Below are 20,827 nucleotides of genomic sequence, written 5' to 3'. Positions count from 1 at the left end.
ACCTATCAAGAAATGATAAAATCATGATGAGCCTTCTATGAAATGGATCAAGCTTAGTGATATTATCTATATGGAAAATTTTGGTTGGTTAACATAAATATTAATGTTATTAATATAAAACTTCAAGATCAATAACACGTTATTATAGCGTAATCACAAAATTGTAATCATGTTATCACAATCCCTACTTATACCATGGAAGCTTAAATTATTATATTCTCTAGATCTCCTCTCCATCTCTTGAATACCCTCTTCTCTCACTATCAAAATCCAAGTAATCGCATCTTTAATCTTGAACTAGATAGAAAAGCCTCTTGGCTAATTATATCTCAAGTGGGGAGAGAAGGAAGTTTTCCAAACATATAAAAGTGAGAAAAAGGAGAATTGCATCTATAAACAATATAAAAAAGAAAGAGATGCTTGCTTTTTGTTCATCTAGAATCCTAACCCTACACAGAACTACATCCAACACTTACCTAAGTCCACAATGTACTAGCCTACTTTTCTTGCCTATATAAGATCATGATTGAATTGCCTTCTTTCTTACTTGTGTGCCTCACCATTAGTAAGTTGTCTATTTGCTCACATATATATACTTGATTACATCTACCACATCATCACTAACTGTGATGGCTCTTGCAAGGTAGACCATTAGGCTTGCGGGTTGCTTATTGTTTCAAGTGTTTCAAGCAATGTGGCTATAAGTGTAGTGAACTCACCAATTTACCTTATGTTGTAGTCTATTTGTGGAAGGATCATTGATGGCTTCAAAATCCTTACAATACATTACGAGCGAGCTCCACCTTCTACACCTCAATTGTTGCACAAGCTCCACAAGGAGGAGGAGGAGGAGGAGGAGGAGGAGGAGGAGGAGGAGGAGAAGAAGAAGAAGAAGAAGAAGTAAGAGCTTCTCTCTCTCTCTCTCTCTCTCTCTCTCTCTCTCTCTCTCTCTCTCTCTCTCTCTCTCTCTCTCTCTCTCTCTCTCTCTCTCTCTCTCTCTCTCTCTCTCTCTCTCTCAAGAAGTAAAAAGAGAGCTCACAAGATTACACACCATAAGAATGATCTTATCCATTCACTTTTTAGTTTTTATACATGGCCTCAAATTTTGGGCACCCTCCCTTTACATTTGCCTAGATTGACCTTCTCTCACTAGCTTATACCATATACATTCTTTTATCGATTTATTGACTAGTTTGGCCAAGAGTAATTGATACAATTTGGACAAGAGTGAGCTTGATGCTCTTATATAAAAATCATACTAAGTAGTTTTCTAGTTTCAAAAAATGAAAGTTTTTTTTTGTTTTGATTTTTTTCACTTTTCTTGTGCCTTTGCAATTTTCTTTTTTTTTTTTGGTTGCGCTTTCATAGCTAGGATTAACATTACCCCTCCTAGAGTTGTGCAAGTCCCATGGTACTCCATGGTTTGATGGAATCCATGTATAGTCAGTGCCAATTGGAGGTGTAGAGGGTAACCAGTAGTATCCTTGTGCTTTAGGTCAGTGCTTGGTGGGAATGGAATTAGCTTCACATTACTCTTCGAGGATAGTCTCTCTATTGAGGGTTTGAAGAAAGGGATCAAGTCCTTCTCTTGGAACTTGAGGGTATCTTCTAGCCATTGTGCATTGACATTGTATATCAATGGAAAATCGTGCTTGTTGTGCCTCTTTTAAAGTCATGGTCAACTCCATGTCACCTAGGATAAGGCATGAAGTAAGGTTTCCTTATTTTGATGATAGTGAGCTACAAAAGGCCACCCATGCTTCCATGTTGACATCCAAGATATTCCTTCTCCAAGCAAGCTAAGACTCGTAACCTTTCACAATCCATGGCACCTCAAACACCTTGTCATGCCAATAATCTATTGATTCCCATTGCCACAATCTGAGGTCCTAAATATTTTGCACCAACCATCTTTTCCCTAGCCTTAATGACACTTGAATTACCTTTTGCAAAATTGTCAAAGGTAGCACCTTTTTGAGTCCTTGTAAAAAGTTAAAAGAAAATTCCATAGGAAATTCCTAATTCCCCCATTGTTCCCAACAACTAATGAGCCTTGTATTACAATGAAAGGTGAGAAGGATCAAAGCTTGTACTCAAGAGCTATGGTGGGAGAGCAAGAGCAAGAAAGAGAGAGACAAGAAATGGGAACTCCAACAATCACAATGTGTGACCGGACCTTCCTTTATTCAAACTATCACTAAAATAATAAAGAATAAAGTGACGGTGATGGGCGCCCGCCACCTACAGTGTGCAGTGGCGGTGACTATCAGTGTATTATTACATGGGCGGCTAGGCGGAGGTGCCTTTACCCCCAATAACCTCCCACTTAAAGGCGAATCTTCCCTCATGAGGAGTGAAAAGAAAAATAAAAAAGATAGTACAACATGTACACATGTATAGGATGAGGAAAGACGTCATCTCATCCCACGCCCATCAACCTCTTGAGGAAGGCAAAGCGCTCTGTAGAGAGGCTTTTCATGAGCAGATCTGCATGATTCTGGTCAGTAGAGATCTTGACAAGATCAACAGACTTGTCCTCAATGACCCCACGTATGAAGTGATACCTCACCTCAATGTGTTTCGTCTTCGCATGGAAGACCGGATTCTTGGCTTGGATTCTTGGCTAACTGAATAGCACTCATAGAATCTGAATGCAGTGTAGGGATAGAATCAATACCAAGGTCAGCAACCAAACGACCCAACCAAATGGCCTCCTTACAAGCCTCAGTGGCTGCAACATACTCGGCCTCTATAGTAGAAAGGGTCGTGCATTTCTACACCCTAGATATCCAAGAAACAGCGCCTCCAGCATAGGTGAATACATAGCCAGAAGTGGACTTCCTACTATCTACATGTCCTGCATAATCAGAGTCAGTGTACCCCACGACTCTTGTATCCTGGCTGTCATAGCATATGTACATATCTTCAGTGCCCTTCAAGTACCTCATAATACCCTTCACGGCATCCCAATGCTTCTTGCTAGGTGATGTAGCCATATAGCATGCCACAACACCAACTGCAAAGGCAATATCTGGACGAGTGGCGATCATGGCATACATAAGACTGCCCACTATGGATGCATAGGGAATCTTGGCCATCTCGGCCCTCTGCTCATCTAACTGCAGACAATCAGCCTCTGATACCTTCACATAAGAAGGCAATGGATAGCCAATAGGCTTTACGTAGTACTGCATGCAGAAGCGCTCAAGGACTTTATGAATATACTCCCTCTGTGACAAGTAGAGGAGTCCCTGATGCCTGTCGCATCTAATGTGCATACCAAGTATGTGAGTGGCATGTCCCAGATCTTTCATCTCAAAGCTCTTCTTGAGCTAAGCCTTAAGTGCATCTAGCTCATCATGAGCTTTCCCTGCTATTAGCATATCGTCCACATAGAGTACTAAAATCAATAAAGAACCATCATGGGCTTTCTTTGTGTAAAGACACAGATCCATAGCACTCCTACGATAGCCCTGTGGCTACATAAAGGCATCAAACTTATGATACCACTCCCTAGGTGCGTGCTTCAAGCCATAAATACTTTTCTTCAATTTGCACACTAGGTGCTCCCTGCCAGGTTCTGCAAAGCCCTTAGCCTGCTCCATATAAATCTCATCATGCAAGTCCCCATGTAAGAAAGTTGTCTTGACATCCATCTAGTATAAATCGAAGTCAAGGTGAGCAACCAAAGCCAAGACTAAACGCAGGGTGGTCATCTTAATCACAGGAGAAAAGACCTCATCAAAGTCCACACCACGCTCCTACTTAAAACCCTTTGCTACCAATCTAGCCTTATATACCAGCTTGGGGTGTCCAGGGGTATTTTTAGCTTATACACCCACTTGCATGGCAAAGCCTTCTTGCCCATAGGCAAGGAAACCAAATCCCAAGTGTCATTCTTATGCAAGGAGTCTATCTCAGATTGCATAACCCTCTTCCAAGAGTGACTATCACCCCTATTCATAGCATCATCATAAGTGAAAGCCTCTCCTACATTTTTAACCAAGGCATAATGCATCAAGGGATAAAATCTATCAGGTGGACATCTATCTCTAGTAGACCATCTCACGACAGGCTCTGCTGCCTGCTCAGCTACCTGGCCAACACCCTGACCATGAGCATCTGCTGCAGCTGTAGGCTATCCAACTGGCTATCCGTGAGCTCTCGGCTCCTCCAGAATATGACCCTGCAGATCTCAACAACTCTCTCAGGCTGTCGAGGCATCTTGTCTTCATGGAAGACTACATCATGACTGCGCATGACTTTTCGCGCCTGCGGATCCCAGAGACGGTAACCCATCTCGCCTGCATCCCCATAACCAAGGAAAATGCATTTCACACTCTTAGGATCTAGCTTACTTCTCTTTTCCCTGGGCACATCGCAAAATGCCTCACATCCAAAGACACGGAGATGCGCATAAGAGGGAGGTTTTCCAGTCCATACCTCCTCTGCAACCTGGAAATCCAAACCACTAGAAGATGATCTATTTATGACATGCACAGTTGTACTAACTGCCTCAGCCCCAAAAGCTCTGTGGTAGGCCTGCATGGCTAAGCATACTATGTATACGCTCCTGGGTGTTTCTATTCATCCGCTCAGCCAAGCCATTTTGGGGGGGTTGTAGGTCAACTGACACTTAATACCCCTCTCATCACATAGCTGCTCAAAAGCACGTGAGACATACTCACCTCCATTATCTGTTCTTAGGTATTTTAGCCTATACCCAGACTGGTTCTCAACCAATGCAAGCCATCTCTGAAACATAGCCAAGACATCGAATTTCAGCTTAATGGGATAAGCCCAAACTTTTCGTGAAAAATCATCTATGAACGTAACAAAATACTTTGCACCACCCATAGACTGACAAGGCATGGGCCTACAGACATCCGAATGTACCAATGCCAAGGGCTCACCCATACGTGGCCTACCAGACTTCTTATGTATAGACCTAGTCTACCTACCATAAAGACAATGCTCACATGAATCAAAACATGCATAATCAAGGGGCTGTAAGTACTGCAAACCAGAAAGCATTTTCATTCCCTTCAAAGACATATGGCCCAAACGGGCATGCCAAAGAGATACATGTGGGATAGAACCCACAGACAAAACATGATCAAGGGAAGAAGCAGATACAATCAAGGGATAGAGGCTGCTAGCCTTGGCACCTCTCACAATCACAAGTTTACCACGAGTGATCTTCCATGCAGAGTCTCCAAAAGATACATGATAACCTACATCATCAAGTTGTCCAGCTGACATGAGACTACGTGTCAAAGCAGGTACATGACGTACATCCTGCGTAACAAAACTACTGCCAGAAGGAAACTGTAGCCTAACATCACCAATGCCCACAATATCAAGAGAGCTGTCATCACCCAGGCGCACAGAACCCGAAACAGTACGATATGAATGAAACCACTCTCGGCAAGATGTCACATGAAAGGACGCACTTGAGTCCGAGAGCCAACACTGTGCATACATAGAGTGTATCTCTGTCATCTGCGAAGCACTAGAAGAAGCTGCAAGGATATAATAATAGTACTCTTTTCTTTTCAGTGAAGTGTCAATGTCATTGTCCACATACACAAGATTGTGTTTATGAGTCCAACTCTCAATCTTGGAACCTAATTCACTTGTGTAACAAACAGTGTCCTTGTCTTCTCCATCATGATTCCACACTTCTCATTTCATCCTCCATAGCTTCCGGTTTTGCCATGCTCTAGATCCCGCATTTCTCACAGCAGATCCATAAGCTGCTTCAACCAATACATCTGACTCGCTGGACTTTTCTTGTCATAGAGATTCTATATTTTATCCCACAACTGCCATGCACTCTGTTCTTCCTCAAATACATTGTAATGTACATGTTCTGTGAGAGATAATACAATAGTGGACTTGCATAACTCATCAAGCTCAAGCCATTCCTCATCTAGCATAGTTGCAGGCGGATGGCCGCTCAACCTCAATGGTTTGATCTGTGATTTCTACACCAACACCTACCAAATCTGGCTCTTCCAATAAGAGTAATTCATACCATCAATCTTAGTGATGTTGAAAATAGCATGATCAGTGGATAAACTTGCCATAATGCAGGTTGGAGGACTGTAGACAGTTCAAAACTGCTTGTTATTTACTACAGAAAATGGCCAAAAAATCACCAAAATGGCAAGAAAAGTGTAACCAAAGTTGTTGCACACCAAGTACTAGTGAAAGTACATCATTTCAGAATATTTCAACATGAAAAATCCATGTCACTCCGGAGTTATATACTTGTTGTAATAAATGATAGCAGGGTACTGTGAGAGTCAATTTCTGACCAAATCACTACACCAAGTCAATAAATGAAAACCAAGACATGACCAGCCACAAACGGGCATAAATCAGCACCAAACAGTTTTACCAAGACCCTGAGCAAACACCCAAATATGTCACCAAAGCATCCGTCAGTGAATAGGCATACCCCCTAGACAATAGGGCAAAGTATACATAACATTAGCAAGACCTGACACCAGTAGGTGTATGCTCACAAGAGTGCAAAGCCCAAGGTCAGGTCAAAAGCAACTCCAAGATATCAATGCATGAACCATGCAACATTTCAGTGTAAGAGATCCCAAAGTCTCAAGTATCTACAAAATGCTCAAAATAGTATAAGCCTCTTGCTCAATGTCGGTCAAGCATACAAGATGCTTCCACTAGCACAAAAGGCGGATAAATGAGCTCAACAGCTCAATAAAACCAAGTCAAAGTACCAAAGATAGGTAACCAAGACAATGCCTCAATAGCATCCCAAAAGCATGATGGCTACAGAGCGACTGTAGGTAGCATCCATGAGCAAGACATACATCCCAATAAAGATCTCTGACAACCAAAGTGACATCCAATACAAAATTCTGGAATAGCAAATGAGAATCCAAGACACATCTTCAGAGAGCACTAAAGCTCAACAAGTACATGGTACACTGTGCCAAGACAAATGCATCAAGCCGTAGGCGTCGGGTAAGCATGTACCCAAAGAGCATGTAACTGTCAAAGCACTGACCACTGTCAAGCATAAACCAATGTCAATAAGTGCGGGCTGAAATAAGCTCAAGCTTCCAAAAGCATCTAGATCCAATGATAAGCTCGAAGTCGTCCATCGATGATCAATACATCATAGCATAACCCAAGACATACATCTGGAACCAATAGGCATATGTCAATGCATGAAAGATAGCTTCAGCCCAAGAGTATTCAGCATGCATTTACTGTTATAAACTGAGTATTTCCAGCCCTATAATCAGGCCAAAATCATAGCATTACATGTAGCTTCAATCCCCCAATCAATCGACATCAGTAGAAGCATCACATAAGCCATAGGCATACAAATACATGCTATCTCAGACCTAAAATTTGTTGCAAAATGTTCTATCATCATAATTTGGCAAATCCAATATCACCATCGCATCCGAAGCATACCAAAACCCCAACTTAGACTCTTGCTTTGCCTGAATCGGGTTCCGAATGCCCGAGATATGACAAAAAGAGTGATTTTTGGGCCAAATTTTGAAACAGGCACAAAAAAAACGTGAGCTCGTTGGGGGGGGTATGCTGTCCCATGTGTTAACAATGGGGCCCAAAGGGGGCACAAATGGGGGCCAAAGAAGGCCTACACCAAGCCTCAGCAAGCCTTGATAGGCTGGAAGCAAGATCCAAGTGAAGGAAGCTCCAAGAGGTGTGAGCTATGGCTACCCACAACCTGTGAAAACCCTATTTACCTAGACCTATGGACTAAAATAAAACTCTGAAATAATGAAGAAATACCTCAATGTGAATTCCTTGATGGTGCCTCAATAGGCTGGGAAGAAGCTCGGGAAGCTGGGGAGTGATGGGAGCTCAAGAGAATGAGCTATGGTTGCCGGGAAGGAGACCCAATGCGAGTGGGGAGTCGATGGGAAGCTGAGAATGCCACAAGCCAAGCTCAAGAGTCGGAAGCCATGCTCTAATACTAGTTGAAAGGTGAGAAGGATTGAAGCTTGCACTCGAGAGATATGGCGGGAGAGCAAGAGCAAGAAAGAGAGAGATAAGAAATGGGAACTCCAACAGTCACAATGTGTGACCGGGCCTTCCTTTATTCAAACTGTCACTAAAAGAATAAAGAATAAAGTGATAGTGACGGCGGGCGCCCGCCACCTGCAATGTGCAGTGGCAATGACTGTCAGTGTAGTAATACACAGGTGGCTAGGCGGAGGCGCCTTTACCCCCAACATACAATTGAATGATTAGTACTCCCCTCTCTTTAGAAAGGGTATGTCTAGTGCTAGTTGAGTAGTGGCAATGAGCTTCCTTCTACTCTTTTCCACCCGTTCTCTTCTTCTTTGTGCGGTATCTATAATATTTCCTAGATGGATGTGTACTCTTTCAGTTTCTATGGTAGTTTTCTAGTTTTGGGGTTGTTGATTGCTCATGTTCTTCCTTCTTCATTTTATACTCTCACTGGGGGGACTATCACCTCTAGATAATGCTTGAGTGCCTACCTAGTGAGCTGCAACTTCTCCTTAAGATTGTCTATCGTGTCATCCTCACATGGCTTCCACACCTCAATTATTGTGTTAATGAAGCCATACTACTACTAAACCTTCATCGTTGCTTTAATTGCCTTCTCTTTCTACTATTAAGCTTCTTTCACATTCTACTTATGCTAAATGGGTGGTCATGTTCTGTAATGCATCCGTGTTCTTTTCTTTCCACTAACTCACATTTTCCTTTGCTATTTCAAGCCCTTGGTTTTGCCATTTAGCAAGGATTTCTAGTGTATTTTGTTATTCTTGCCAAGTTTGGGCAAGGATGTTTCTCTATTGCACTTCATAGTCTAGTTGCTCTTGGAGTTGGGCTTAGTTATGTGTGGATTTTTCTATCTCATTTTCCAACTCCACTAGTTGCCTAGTCTTTTGCTAGTGGGCCCCCTCTTTGGCTTGCTTTGCCTCCTCCATCTCCCTTATTCATCGTCCCTAGACCTACTTCATCTCCTCCAATTTTGCTTCTAATTTAGCTTCGTCTTTCATGGCTTGGGCATAATAGCCTTCAAGTTGCACATGGTTTTCTATTTCTAGTTTACACTGTTCTTGTAACTCTTCATATCATTTTTCCTTGTCATTGCCTTTTCTAACTATGGCAAGAGTTCTCTCCTTAAACTAAATATCTATCTCATTTTCTGTTGTTGGTACATTGGTACATGGCATGGGCTCTCTTTTCCTTCTCTAAAGCTCCTAAGGCTAACTTCCTCTCCTCATCCAACTAATCCATTTGCTCTTCCAGCTCTTTAAATAGCTCTTCAAAACATGTTTCTAGGCTTAGAGCGACAGCTTAGAGCAATCATGGGTAAGGAAGTTGAGAATCTTTCCACTCTTGGTGTTTTAGGTGCTTTTTAATAACCAGACGACTATGCATCTGTAACTACCAATTGTTTGACACTAATGACAATGGCTTCTTTTGATCTCGCCTATAAGAGAGCAGTGACTTGTATACCAAGTTGATAGACCATGCTCTCCAAACTTCTTCTAGCCAAATCATCTACTATGGGGGCTATGTTGGGTGATGGTGTGGCTATAAGTGAAGGGGGAGACATTTCTAATGGAGCTTTACCCTTTCCCAAGATGATTGGTGGCCTAACTATAGATCTTGTTACTCTGGTGCCTAAATCTGAAGACCCTCCCAAGTTGAGGCCCATTAGACCTAGCTCTTCTATTGTTTTTGCCTTCAATCCTCTTCCTCCCTTTTAACACCTTCTTTTTCTTTTTTGAGTTCTCTCTCGTCTTCATTCATGCCCTTTTCTTGTTCGATTGACAACTTGATGATAAATTTTCCCCCTTCTCTTCTTCTCACAAATATGGATTGTGGCTTTTGCTGCTACTGCTAGGTTTCTAGCCTCTTGTGTTGCGGATCTTGGACCTCTTGCTCCTCAACTCAGGTGGTCACTCTAGTGCCATAGCTTGAGCTTGAATATCAATTGTTATGGGCCCTAGTTACATTGCTTCTTATTCTCCAACTAAGCTTTTCATGGGAGCTTTAGCTATGCACCTCTTTTACTAGGTACTTTCTTGGTTTGAAGTTTTTTTCGTGTGGTAGCAAGCCTTCTCATAGTCTCCCCTACCTCCTATTGCAATCTCCAGATTTCATCTTCATCTTGCTCTTTTGAGGGTCCATGCTCTAGTGTTTCAGTGCTGTAGGTGGATGACACCTCTTGTATTGCTATACCTAAAGGTTCCTATACTAATGGTTTTTCTCTTGGATGTGATTCTTTGGTGACTTCTTGTATAATGGTTGTTAGTAGCTCACCAAATCCCAACAAATCAACCTTTGTGCTGCCTTTTTCCTTTTTGCCTCTTTACTTAGTGCTAATAAAAGTCCTAATTTTTTGGAATCATGCGCAGAGCTCAACACCTTTGCTACATCATGGATGGTTTTTATAATGTAGGCATTGAAGTTTCTATTATCCATTGCCCAAGTAGCCACACTTTCCGGCATTGTATCTTGAATATGTATCAATTTAGCTCAAATTTTAATTGAGGGATCTGAGATGTCCTCCATGCTACTACCATTGGATTAAGAGGAATATCCACATGTTCTCGTCCATGGTTGTCACTCATTGTGATCAATCCACTATGCCTGTCAAGATTATGGGTCATTAGAAATTTTTTGAATTGCTCATAATTTATTTCCTCTCCAAATTTATCAGTGTACTTGTGCAATTGAAAGTAGTCCACTAATTCTCTGGCATCTGGATTTTTTGTAGCCACTTCTTTTAGGTTGTGAATCTATTTGTACCACAAGTGATGATATCCTTTAACTTCTATACTCAGCTTGTAATTTACCCATTCTCTTTTAGAAAACCATGTTTGGGTCTTACTCATCCTTTCACATGCTTGTTTATCTAATTGTCCTACCATATTTGAAGTCTGATAACATCTTGTGTGATCGGTTTTAGAGGAGTATGAATTTGTTAAGAAGGAAAAATGTATGTACAACTTGTAAAGAGAAACTTTTTGCATTCAAGCTTCATTCTCACACAAATAAATTTTTGAATATCAAAAAATTCCAAAAAATGATCAATTTTCAATCTTACGCAAAGTTTATGCAAACCCTGTTGAGATATCGAGCTCCAGTCGTGATATGCCCGGGTGATCGTTGTGCATTTATGTCACCGACTTGTCAGTTGTAGATGCGGTTGGTACACTGCCCATGAATAATAGCTAGATGATAGCTATCCTTATCTACTCTAATTCATGGCTCAGTTAGTATGCCACCTTAGTTAGTTGAGTTTGGTTTAAGACCTATATATAGGGTTCTTCTATTTCTTTGTATAAGAGTTCTTTTGGCTTACACAACTAAGAAGAGGAAAACTATTTTCAGCCTCCACCCTTGTGTGTATACCCCCATTGTGCAAGCAAGAAAGCTACAAGTGAGACTCCTTCCTTCTCTCCCACAATCTTCACATGGTATCAGAGCCTTGTTTGTGGTAAGGAGCTTAAGAAAGTAAGCCAAGCTTGCGGTGTTCTAGTAAGAGGAGCAGTGTTGCTTTCATTTTCTGTTTTGGGAGCAGATCTCTGCAGGTAGCACAACTGGAAATTGCAAGAGTGCATTGTCTCAGGTTGAGACGCCCTTTGCGGTGAAGCAAGAGGGCAGTATACGCTGCAGGAAAAGGCTTTAGCCCTAGGCGACCCTGTTTTTTTTATTTGATGCCATTTCAGGGCCTGTTTTGGAGGCGGAAGTTTTCTGCACACACTCAGGAAAAGGCTCAGTTTTATGCTGTGCAGCCACTATTCTACAAGTCAGTGAAAAGTTACTGTAGAATATGCATCATATGCCTGTGCGTAGAGACATTCGGAGTTACAAAATCATCCTTGTTGCATGTTGATGCAAAATCGTCACTAGGAAGTGACTGTGTGGTTAAATACCACTTTCGTCAGTTTTGCAGATTTGCCCTTGTGAGGCTGAAGCTATGTTCTCTGCAGTGACAGAATTTTTTGCAGTGTTCTGTAATGGTGTTTGATTCTCTTTCACAGATTGTAACTAAAAAGCTTGACAAGAACAACTTCCAAGCATGGAAGTTTAGAATGACGAATTTCCTTATGGGAAAAGGATATTGGGAATTTGTTGCAGGAAATGAAGAAGAACCAGTTCTTCCTGATGTTCCCAATCAACAGCAAATGTAGGCATTCAAAGCATGGCATGAGAGAGCCAAGAAAGTTATGTGATGACTGTCTATCAGTATTTTAGACTCTTTGATTGTGCATATTCAGGATGCAAGTATGCCAAAGGAGGCATGGGATACTTTGTCAAAAATGTATAGCACAAATACGCAAGCCAAGAAAATGCAGCTCAAGCAAGAGTTGCATAATGTGCAAAGATAAAATATGAGCATCAATGACTACCACATGAAGGTGAAGAAGATTGCAGATGCACTTGCTTCCATTGGGTCGCCAGTGGAAGATGATGATTTAGTTTCTATGACCTTGAATGGTCTAGGAAAGGATTATGCACAGTTCCGAACATCCATTTCCGTCCGTGAAAGATTTCCTGATTTTGAGGAGTTGATTGCTCTTCTAATTTCTGAGGAGCAGAGAAATGGCGGTGAATCTTCTTCAGGAGGAACTTCAAAAGAAGCTGTCTTCTACTCAAATGCTGGAAGAGGAAGAGGCAGAGGTAGAGGAGGCCGATCTGGAGGCCATGGTAGAAATCAGAATATGCAGCAAACTCAAGAAAATCAGTCCTATGGAGGAGGACGTGATAACTCTAGATGCAAGGGGAGCCAAAGAGGTCATGGTGGATGGCAAAGAGGCCAAAATGCAAACAGCAATGTTGAATGCTACTACTGTGGTAAAATGGGTCATATGGCTAAAGACTGCTATAAAAAGCAGAATGATATCCTGAATGGGAAATTGCAACAAGGGAAATGTGCATCTTCTAGTAGACAGGGTGATGACAGAAATGAGCATTTGTTTATGGTGCAGCACATGAACAATTCTGTGACAAGTGCAGAAGAAAGCAACGATGTGTGGTATGTTGACTCAGGTGCATCAAACCACATGACAGGTCATGCAGAATGGATGGAGGATGCAAGGAAAATGGAAAAACCAGGATTTGTGGAGACTGGTGATGATACTGCACATCCTATTGTGCAGATTGGAAAAATTCATTTGTCTATGCAGGATGGGAAAAAGAAATACATGTCCGATGTATTTCATGTCCCGAATATCACCAAGAATCTGGTTTCTATTGGTCAAATGGTTGAGCAGGGCTTGCAGGTCAAATTGAATCCTCATGGATGCTTTGTTGAGGATATGAAAAATAAAGGTCGCTTGATAGCAAAAGGAAAGAAGAAGGGCACAATGCTTCCATTGAATGCAGACATGCTTGAATTGAGTGCAGCAATGTTTGCACATGGGACCGGTGTAGTTGCAGATATTGATATCTGGCATAAACGCATTGGTCATGTTAATGTACAGCGACTTAAATCAATGCAAGCCCAAAATATTGTTGTAGGATTGCCTAAATTCAAGGTTGCAGAAATGCATAAGGTATGTGAAGCCTGCCAATTAGGAAAACAGGCAAGGAAACCATTTCCTAGACATGTTCAAGAGAGTAAGAAGCCATTGGAATTAATCCACTCTGATGTGTGGACTACTAAAGCTGCATCTCTTGGAGGCTATCATTATTTTGGCCACTTTTATTGATGACTATAGCAGAAAAGTTTGGGTGTATTTTACGAAAAAGAAAAGTGAAGTTTTTGGGCATTTCAAAACTCTTAAAGCTATGGTTGAAAAAGAAACAGGCCTGCAAATAAAATGCCTAAGGTCAGATGGAGGGGGAGAGTACCTCTCAAATGAGTTTGCAAGGTTCCTACAGGAGCATGGCATAAAGCAGCAATATTCATGCAGTCATACCCCATAACAAAATGGAATTACAGAAAGGAAAAACAGGCATATTGGAGAGGTATCTCATGCCATGCTCAACGAAAAAGACTTGCCAAATTTTTACTGGGCTGAAGCAGTTGCTACAACAGTCTACATAATGAACAGGACTCCCACTGTAGCAATACATGGGATGACGGTATACTGGTAGGAAACCAGATATTTCTCATTTGAAGATTTTTTGTTGCATTGCCTATGTTCATGTGCCAGATGAGTTGAGATCCAAGTTGGATCCAAAAGCTGAGAAGTGCATCTTTATTGGTTATTCTCTACAGCAAAAAGGGTATAGATACTATAACCCTTCTACTCGCAAGTTTACAGTGAGCAGAGATGTTGTTTTTTATGAGATGAGTAGCTGGTATAAACCAGTAAATGTGATTAATAATGTAGATGCACAAAATGGTAATGCTGCACAGAATTCATAGCAGCAATCACAAGATATTAGTGGACCTGAGCGTCCTCTAGCAGTGGTTCACATTCTTCGCCATGGACAGGCAGATTGGGATTAGGAGAATCTTCTCAAAGCAATGCAGATAGTGGTATGCAGGTATCACGAAAAGGAAAAGAGAAGGTAGATCAGCCCATGTTTGATGTGAATGCAGGTCACTCTTATGTGGATGGTGAATCCAGTGGCTCAGAACAGAGCATTGATGATGAGTTGGGTATACCTTCTATTGTTACACCTGGAGTAAGGAAGACCAGGGATGTTTTGAGAGCACCTGGGAGTGAACCTACTTTGCGCAGATCTACCAGAGCTAGGTATCCTGTGGATAGGCTGAAATATGATGGGTTTACAGCCATTCACTATGCATATATGGTCAAAGTGATACAGGAACCAGAACCCACTTCTTTTGAGCAATCCATGGAAAAAGAAAAATGGGAGAAAGCCATGGATGCCTTGGAAGCAAATGCTACATGGGAATTGGTACCTTTGCTTAAAGGTGAAAATGCAATTGGCTGTAAGTGGGTTTATAAGGTGAAGCGCAATGCAGATGGTTCTGTGAATAGATACAAGGCAAGATTAGTAGTCAAGGGGTATGCACAAACATATGGCATTGATTATGAAGAAACATTCATTCTGGTTGCAAGGATGGCAACCGTAAGAGTAGTCATTGCTATGGCTGCATCAAAGGAATGGTCTTTACATCAGATGGATGTAAAGAATGCCTTCTTGCATGGTGATTTGCAAGAAGAGGTATATATCGAGCAGCCACCAGGTTATGTGCATGCTGTTCATCCTGAGTTTGTTTGCAGGTTGAAGAAAGCCTTGTGTGGCTTGAAGCAAGCACCTAGAGCATGGTCTGACAAGATAGGATAGTATCTTGTCACTATTGGCTTTCAGATTTCCAAGGCAGATTTCTCACTTTATGTGAGAAAAACAGAGAAAGGTATTATGCTACTTGTCATTTATGTTGATGATTTGATTATGACAGGTGACAGTGATGAAGATATCCTTCATGTGAAAATGCTATTGAAGCAGAAGTTTGAGATGAAGGATTTGGGAGAGCTACATTATTTCTTGGGCATTGAGGTGATTAGATCACCAAGTGGGATACGGATCTTGCAAAGGCAGTATGGATTGGACATGCTGTCCAAATATGGGATGACAGGCTGTAAGCCTATTTCAGTTCCTTTGGAGCAGAATGTGAAGCTGAGCACAGATGCAGGTGAGCTTCTGGAAGACCCTACTATGTATAGACGCATAGTAGGAAGATTGATTTATATGACTATTACCAGGTCAGATTTGAGCTATGTTGTTGGATTGGTAAGTTAGTTTATGCAGGCTCCAAGGAAACCGCATTTGGATGCGGCTAGACGCATACTCAGGTATGTGAAGTCCACATTGCAGTATGGACTACTTTATGAGACTGGGGTTCAAATACAGTTGCATGGATACACTGATGCTGATTGGGCTGGTAGTATTTCTGATAGACGATCTACCAGTGGATATGTGTTCTCTTTTGGGAGTGCTGCAGTCACTTGGAGCAGCAAGAAACAACTTACAGTTGCCTTGTCAAGCACAGAGGGTGAGTATAGGGGTGTAGCAATGGCTGTATGTGAGGTAGCTTGGTTGCATAAGCTACTTTATGATATGCGTCAGTCTACAGATGGGCCAGTTGTCATTTATTGTGACAACATGAGCAGTATACACTTGGCAAATAACCCAGTCTATCATGCTAGAACAAAGCACATTGAGGTGCATTATCACTATGTGCAGGAGAGGGTTTTACTAGGTCTTATTGATCTAGTTTATGTCAGCACAGAGGATCAGGTAGCTAACATATTTATGAAGGCATTGGGCGCAGAGAAGCTACGCAAGTTCAGAGACCTGCTTGGTGTGCAGGAATTGGGATTGAGCTCGAGGGGGAGTGTTGAGATATCGAGCTCCACTCGTGATATGCCAGGGTGACCATTGTGCATTTGTGTCACCGACTTGTCAGTTGTAGATGTGGTTGGTACACCGCCCATGAATAATAGCTAGATGACAGCTATCCTTATCTACTCTAGTTCGTGGCTCAGTTCGTATGCCACCTTAGTTAGTTGAGTTTGGTTTGAGACCCATATATAGGGTTCTTCTATTTCTTTGTATAAGAGTTCTTTTGGCTTACACAACTAAGAAGAGGAAAACTGTTTTCAGCCTCCACCCTTGTGTGTATTCCCCCATTGTGCAAGCAAGAAAGCTACAAGTGAGACTCCTTCCTTCTCTCCCACAATCTTGACAAACCCCTCCTCTTCCCAATGGATTGCAATACTTCCAAGATTGCACAAGGGTCATGGCAAGGATTTGATTTTGAGATTCTAGCTTGCTAGCTTATATACAAGGAGAGTTGAACTATATTTGCAACCACCATTTGTAGAAGTGTGGATTGTATTCCATGGTAGTGTAATGGTCCATATCTTGTGGATGGATATAGATATGGGTAATATAGGTCACAATATTAGTGAGGAGGACCATTGAACCATTTCAACTAGCAATATGAAGCTCTTTCTCACCAAGGACTCGATCTATGTACGGATGCAGCATCACATTATATTCTAATATACATTTACATGTTAGAGCAAGTGCATAAAAAGATGTGGAGGGAAACATAAGTAGGACCATATTCTAACATCTTAATGGCATGTTGTTGCTTTGGGTTGGTCATGATCTAACATCCCACTCTTTTCCATTGTGGTTATAGAGTAAACCAATGCTGCAAGAAGGAGGAGTCAATCTGTGTAAGATGATCAAGGTTGGCTAGTTCATTAGGAGTGGTCTCAACACAGCTTCAATTAAAGGAGGTGATCAATCTTCCTTTTAGGGCCTATTCTACGTGAGTTGCAATGACCTCCTTGATGATTGAAGTAGCCTTGGTGAATGTGAGTTCATATTCTTACCATGAGTATGGTAGAGACATCACATTGTCTACAGTGCTTTCATCAAGAAGGCCTAGGTCAAGTCATTTGTAGTTGCAAGCAAATAGAGTGAAGGTGTTATCTAGCCATCGAATACATGTGACTATGTTGTCATTAGTATCTGTAGCCATATTGGCACTAGTTCCAAGAGATACTACCTCTCATAAGAAGGTATGAAGTCAAGAAGGACATTTGTGTTTTGTGGCTAATTTGATCAAGTGGTGTCTTAGCTTGTTGTAGGCATATTCATAGTGCTCTTAGTTTTAGATGGGAGTTTGGTATCCATTGGTTGCTCTTGTAGATAAGATTGGGATACAATTCTAGCGGTCTTTAGTGTTTCCTTATAGGTGGGGATAACTAGTCTATGTGGCTCCATCAACTCATTGAATTGTGATTCTTTGCAAGTTAGTTGCCAACATTCATAGGTGGAGCCCTTTATAGGATTAACTATTGGTTCCTATGGCTCTTTCATTTCATAGGCTTGTTAAGGGCCATGATTGAGTAGAGATGGTTGTGTTTCTTGTTTCCTTGGTTATGGGGGTTAGAGAATGAGAAAATGGAGTTCACTTGGAATGGATAGCAATAATTCTTATTGAATTGAGATAAAACAAGTGGAACTAATTGACCTACAAAAGCTTAAGAAGGAAATGAATCCTCTTATTTACAAGGTGGATCAAAAGTAGTATGGTTATTTTTCTTAAAAAATGGATCCATGTTATGTTAAGCTCTTCGAAGAGTATAAATGTATATTTTATCCTCCTACTTCTTTACGCCCAAAGAGAGAAGTGAATCATCCCATCAACTTTGCACCCAACTCTAAAGCCATTAACAAGCCCCCATATCGATTGTCAAAGTATGAGAGAGAAGAAGTGGAGAACAAGTTAAAAATTTGCGGAAAATGGTTTTATTCAGCTGATTCAATCAACTTTTTCTTCTCTCGTGCTACTTGTCAAAAAGAAGGATGAATCTTTTTGAATGTGCATTGATTGTAGAAACACAGACTAGAGCACCACAAAGAACAGGTACCTAACCCACGTATTGATTATCTGTTGAATGAGCTAAAGGATATCAAAGTGTTTTGACAAAGATTGGGTATCATCAAATAAGATTAAAGAAGGAAATGAGTACAAAATAGCAAACCTTAGGACTAAAAGAGGTCTCCATCTCACTAGTTAATTATACCATTTGGGCTATCTAATGCATTGATAACATTCCAAGAATTCACGAGACTAAAATATTATAGTCATTCTTGTTCAAAACAGTCCTAGTATTCTTTGATGATATACTCATCTAAAGTAAGAATAAGAAAGATCATTTTTAGTATGTTAGAGAAGTCTTTGATACATTGAGAAAACATAAGATCTTTGTAAAAGAGAGCGAGTGTACATTCTACTATTTCCACTGCTTAAGTTTTGTTCAATCCATAAACGCTTGTAGTTCCATCCCCAATTATTGCAATTGAAGTGGTATATTTGGGCCACATTGTTGAGAAAAGGGAGATCTAGTGGATCTAAAGAAGATCCAATGTGTCAAAGATTGGCCTATTCCAAACAACTCTACTTCTTTGAGAGAGTTTCTAGTCCTTCTTCATTATGTTAGTGCTTCATCAAGAATTATGCTCATATAGTGGCTCCACTTACCAACCAATTGAAGTGTAAGGCTTTCTTTTGGGATAATACAACTAGAAAAGCTTTAATGACTTAACATCTCTTCTTATTTCATCATCTATTCTAGTATGCTTGGATTTCTTTAAGCTTACCGTATGTGCAAATACTAGTGGTTGTGACATTGGGGTTGTTTTGTACTAGGATTATGATGTGATTGCCTACGATATAGGAAGATTGATGATAAGGAAACATAATTCCATGTCTATGAACAAGAAATGCTTGCCATACTTCATGCCATTAAGACATGGTATCATTGTCTTTATGACATCCATTTCAAAGTCAATAGTGATCATTAGAGTTTTAAATTGCTTTCTTTCAAAACCCAACCGATCTCCAAAGTAAAGATGTCGATTAGCAACTCTATAAAGTTATGACTTTGAGATCTCATACATGGTTGGAAAAGATAATATATTGAATGATGCACTTTCACACATGTGGGCATGTTTGATTTCCACCATATCTACATTCACAAATATTAGATTCAAGACATCTAAGGAGAGTACTTGATGGATAAACATGCTGCCACAAAAATAAAAAAGTTATAGTACGATGATAGAGAACAATTTCCCAACCTCAAGTGGCATAATTTGTTTCTTTGGTTCAAAGGTAGAGTTTATTTAAGACCTCAAACCAGTTTCAAGCTAAAAGTAGTCAAGAGATGCATTCTTCTTCCTTTCAAGACATCTTGAATTGTTTAAGACCTTTCACAAGATCTGTAAGAGCTTTTATTGGAAAGGGCTTTGAAAGGATGTAAAAGAATATGTTTCTCAATGTTACCATGGCAACAAAATAAGGATTTCTCTATTTTAGCTTGTGGTTTTTCACATAGTTTACCTATTCCTCATGGTAAATGGATTGATATTATTATGGATTTTATTATGGAGCTACTTATTACTAAGAATGGGTGGAATAGTATATTTGTTATGGTCAATAAGCTAGCTAAATTAGCCCCTTTTATCCCTACCAATGTTCAATATTCAACCAAGAAAGTAGAAAAACAATACATGGAGGAATTTTTAAGCTTCATGAGCTACCTGTGAATATTTTGTATGAAAGCCAAAAGGGTTCTTAAGTGGTTGGAAGTGTATTTCAAGTACTTTTAACATGATACACAATCTTTTTGGACAAATGGGTACATCTTGTTGAGCTTTTCTATAATAATAATGATCATACGAGTATTGTATGTTACAATTTCAGGTATTTTATGGATACAAAGTTCAAGTTCTCTCAACCCTATTGCATGGTGATGTGGATCCTCAAGCTAAGAAAGAGATAGAGAATATGGAAGCACTTATGAGATACTATAAAGATAACATATGCAAGGCACAAGAGGTTATGATGGCATATGTTGATGAGAGAGATAACATATGTAAGGCACAAGAGGTTATGAAGGCATATGATGATGAGGGAAGAAGACACTTAGAGTTTAAAGAGGGAGATTACATCTTCTTGAAATTTCCCAATTCCTTCTTCTACACATATTCATGATGTCCCAACTTTAGAAATATTTGCATTCTTATATATGTAAGTTCTTGAAGACTTACCACCTATTCATGAAGATGGCATAATTCTATATGAGCCTTATAAGAGTACTGGAAAGTGTGGAAAGGCTTTAAGGAATTGTGCCTTGTAAGATGGTAGGCTTACCTATGGAGAAGTCAACATGGCAACCATCTTCATTTCTTGACTCATTTCCATGGCTTATATATGAGGGTATTTGAGTTCAATATGTCAAATGACTTGCTGTATTAAATATTGTAGTGATGAATTAAATTTCCCTAACTCACCTAAGTTTTTGTTTTTATGTAATTG

Source organism: Lygodium microphyllum, chromosome 7 (assembly GCF_053477565.2).
Source record: "Lygodium microphyllum isolate KBCC chromosome 7, Lygodium_microphyllum_v1.1.10, whole genome shotgun sequence".
Classification (NCBI taxonomy): domain Eukaryota; kingdom Viridiplantae; phylum Streptophyta; class Polypodiopsida; order Schizaeales; family Lygodiaceae; genus Lygodium; species Lygodium microphyllum.
The sequence above is the reverse complement of the archived record's forward strand: the minus strand, read 5'-3'. Positions refer to the sequence as shown.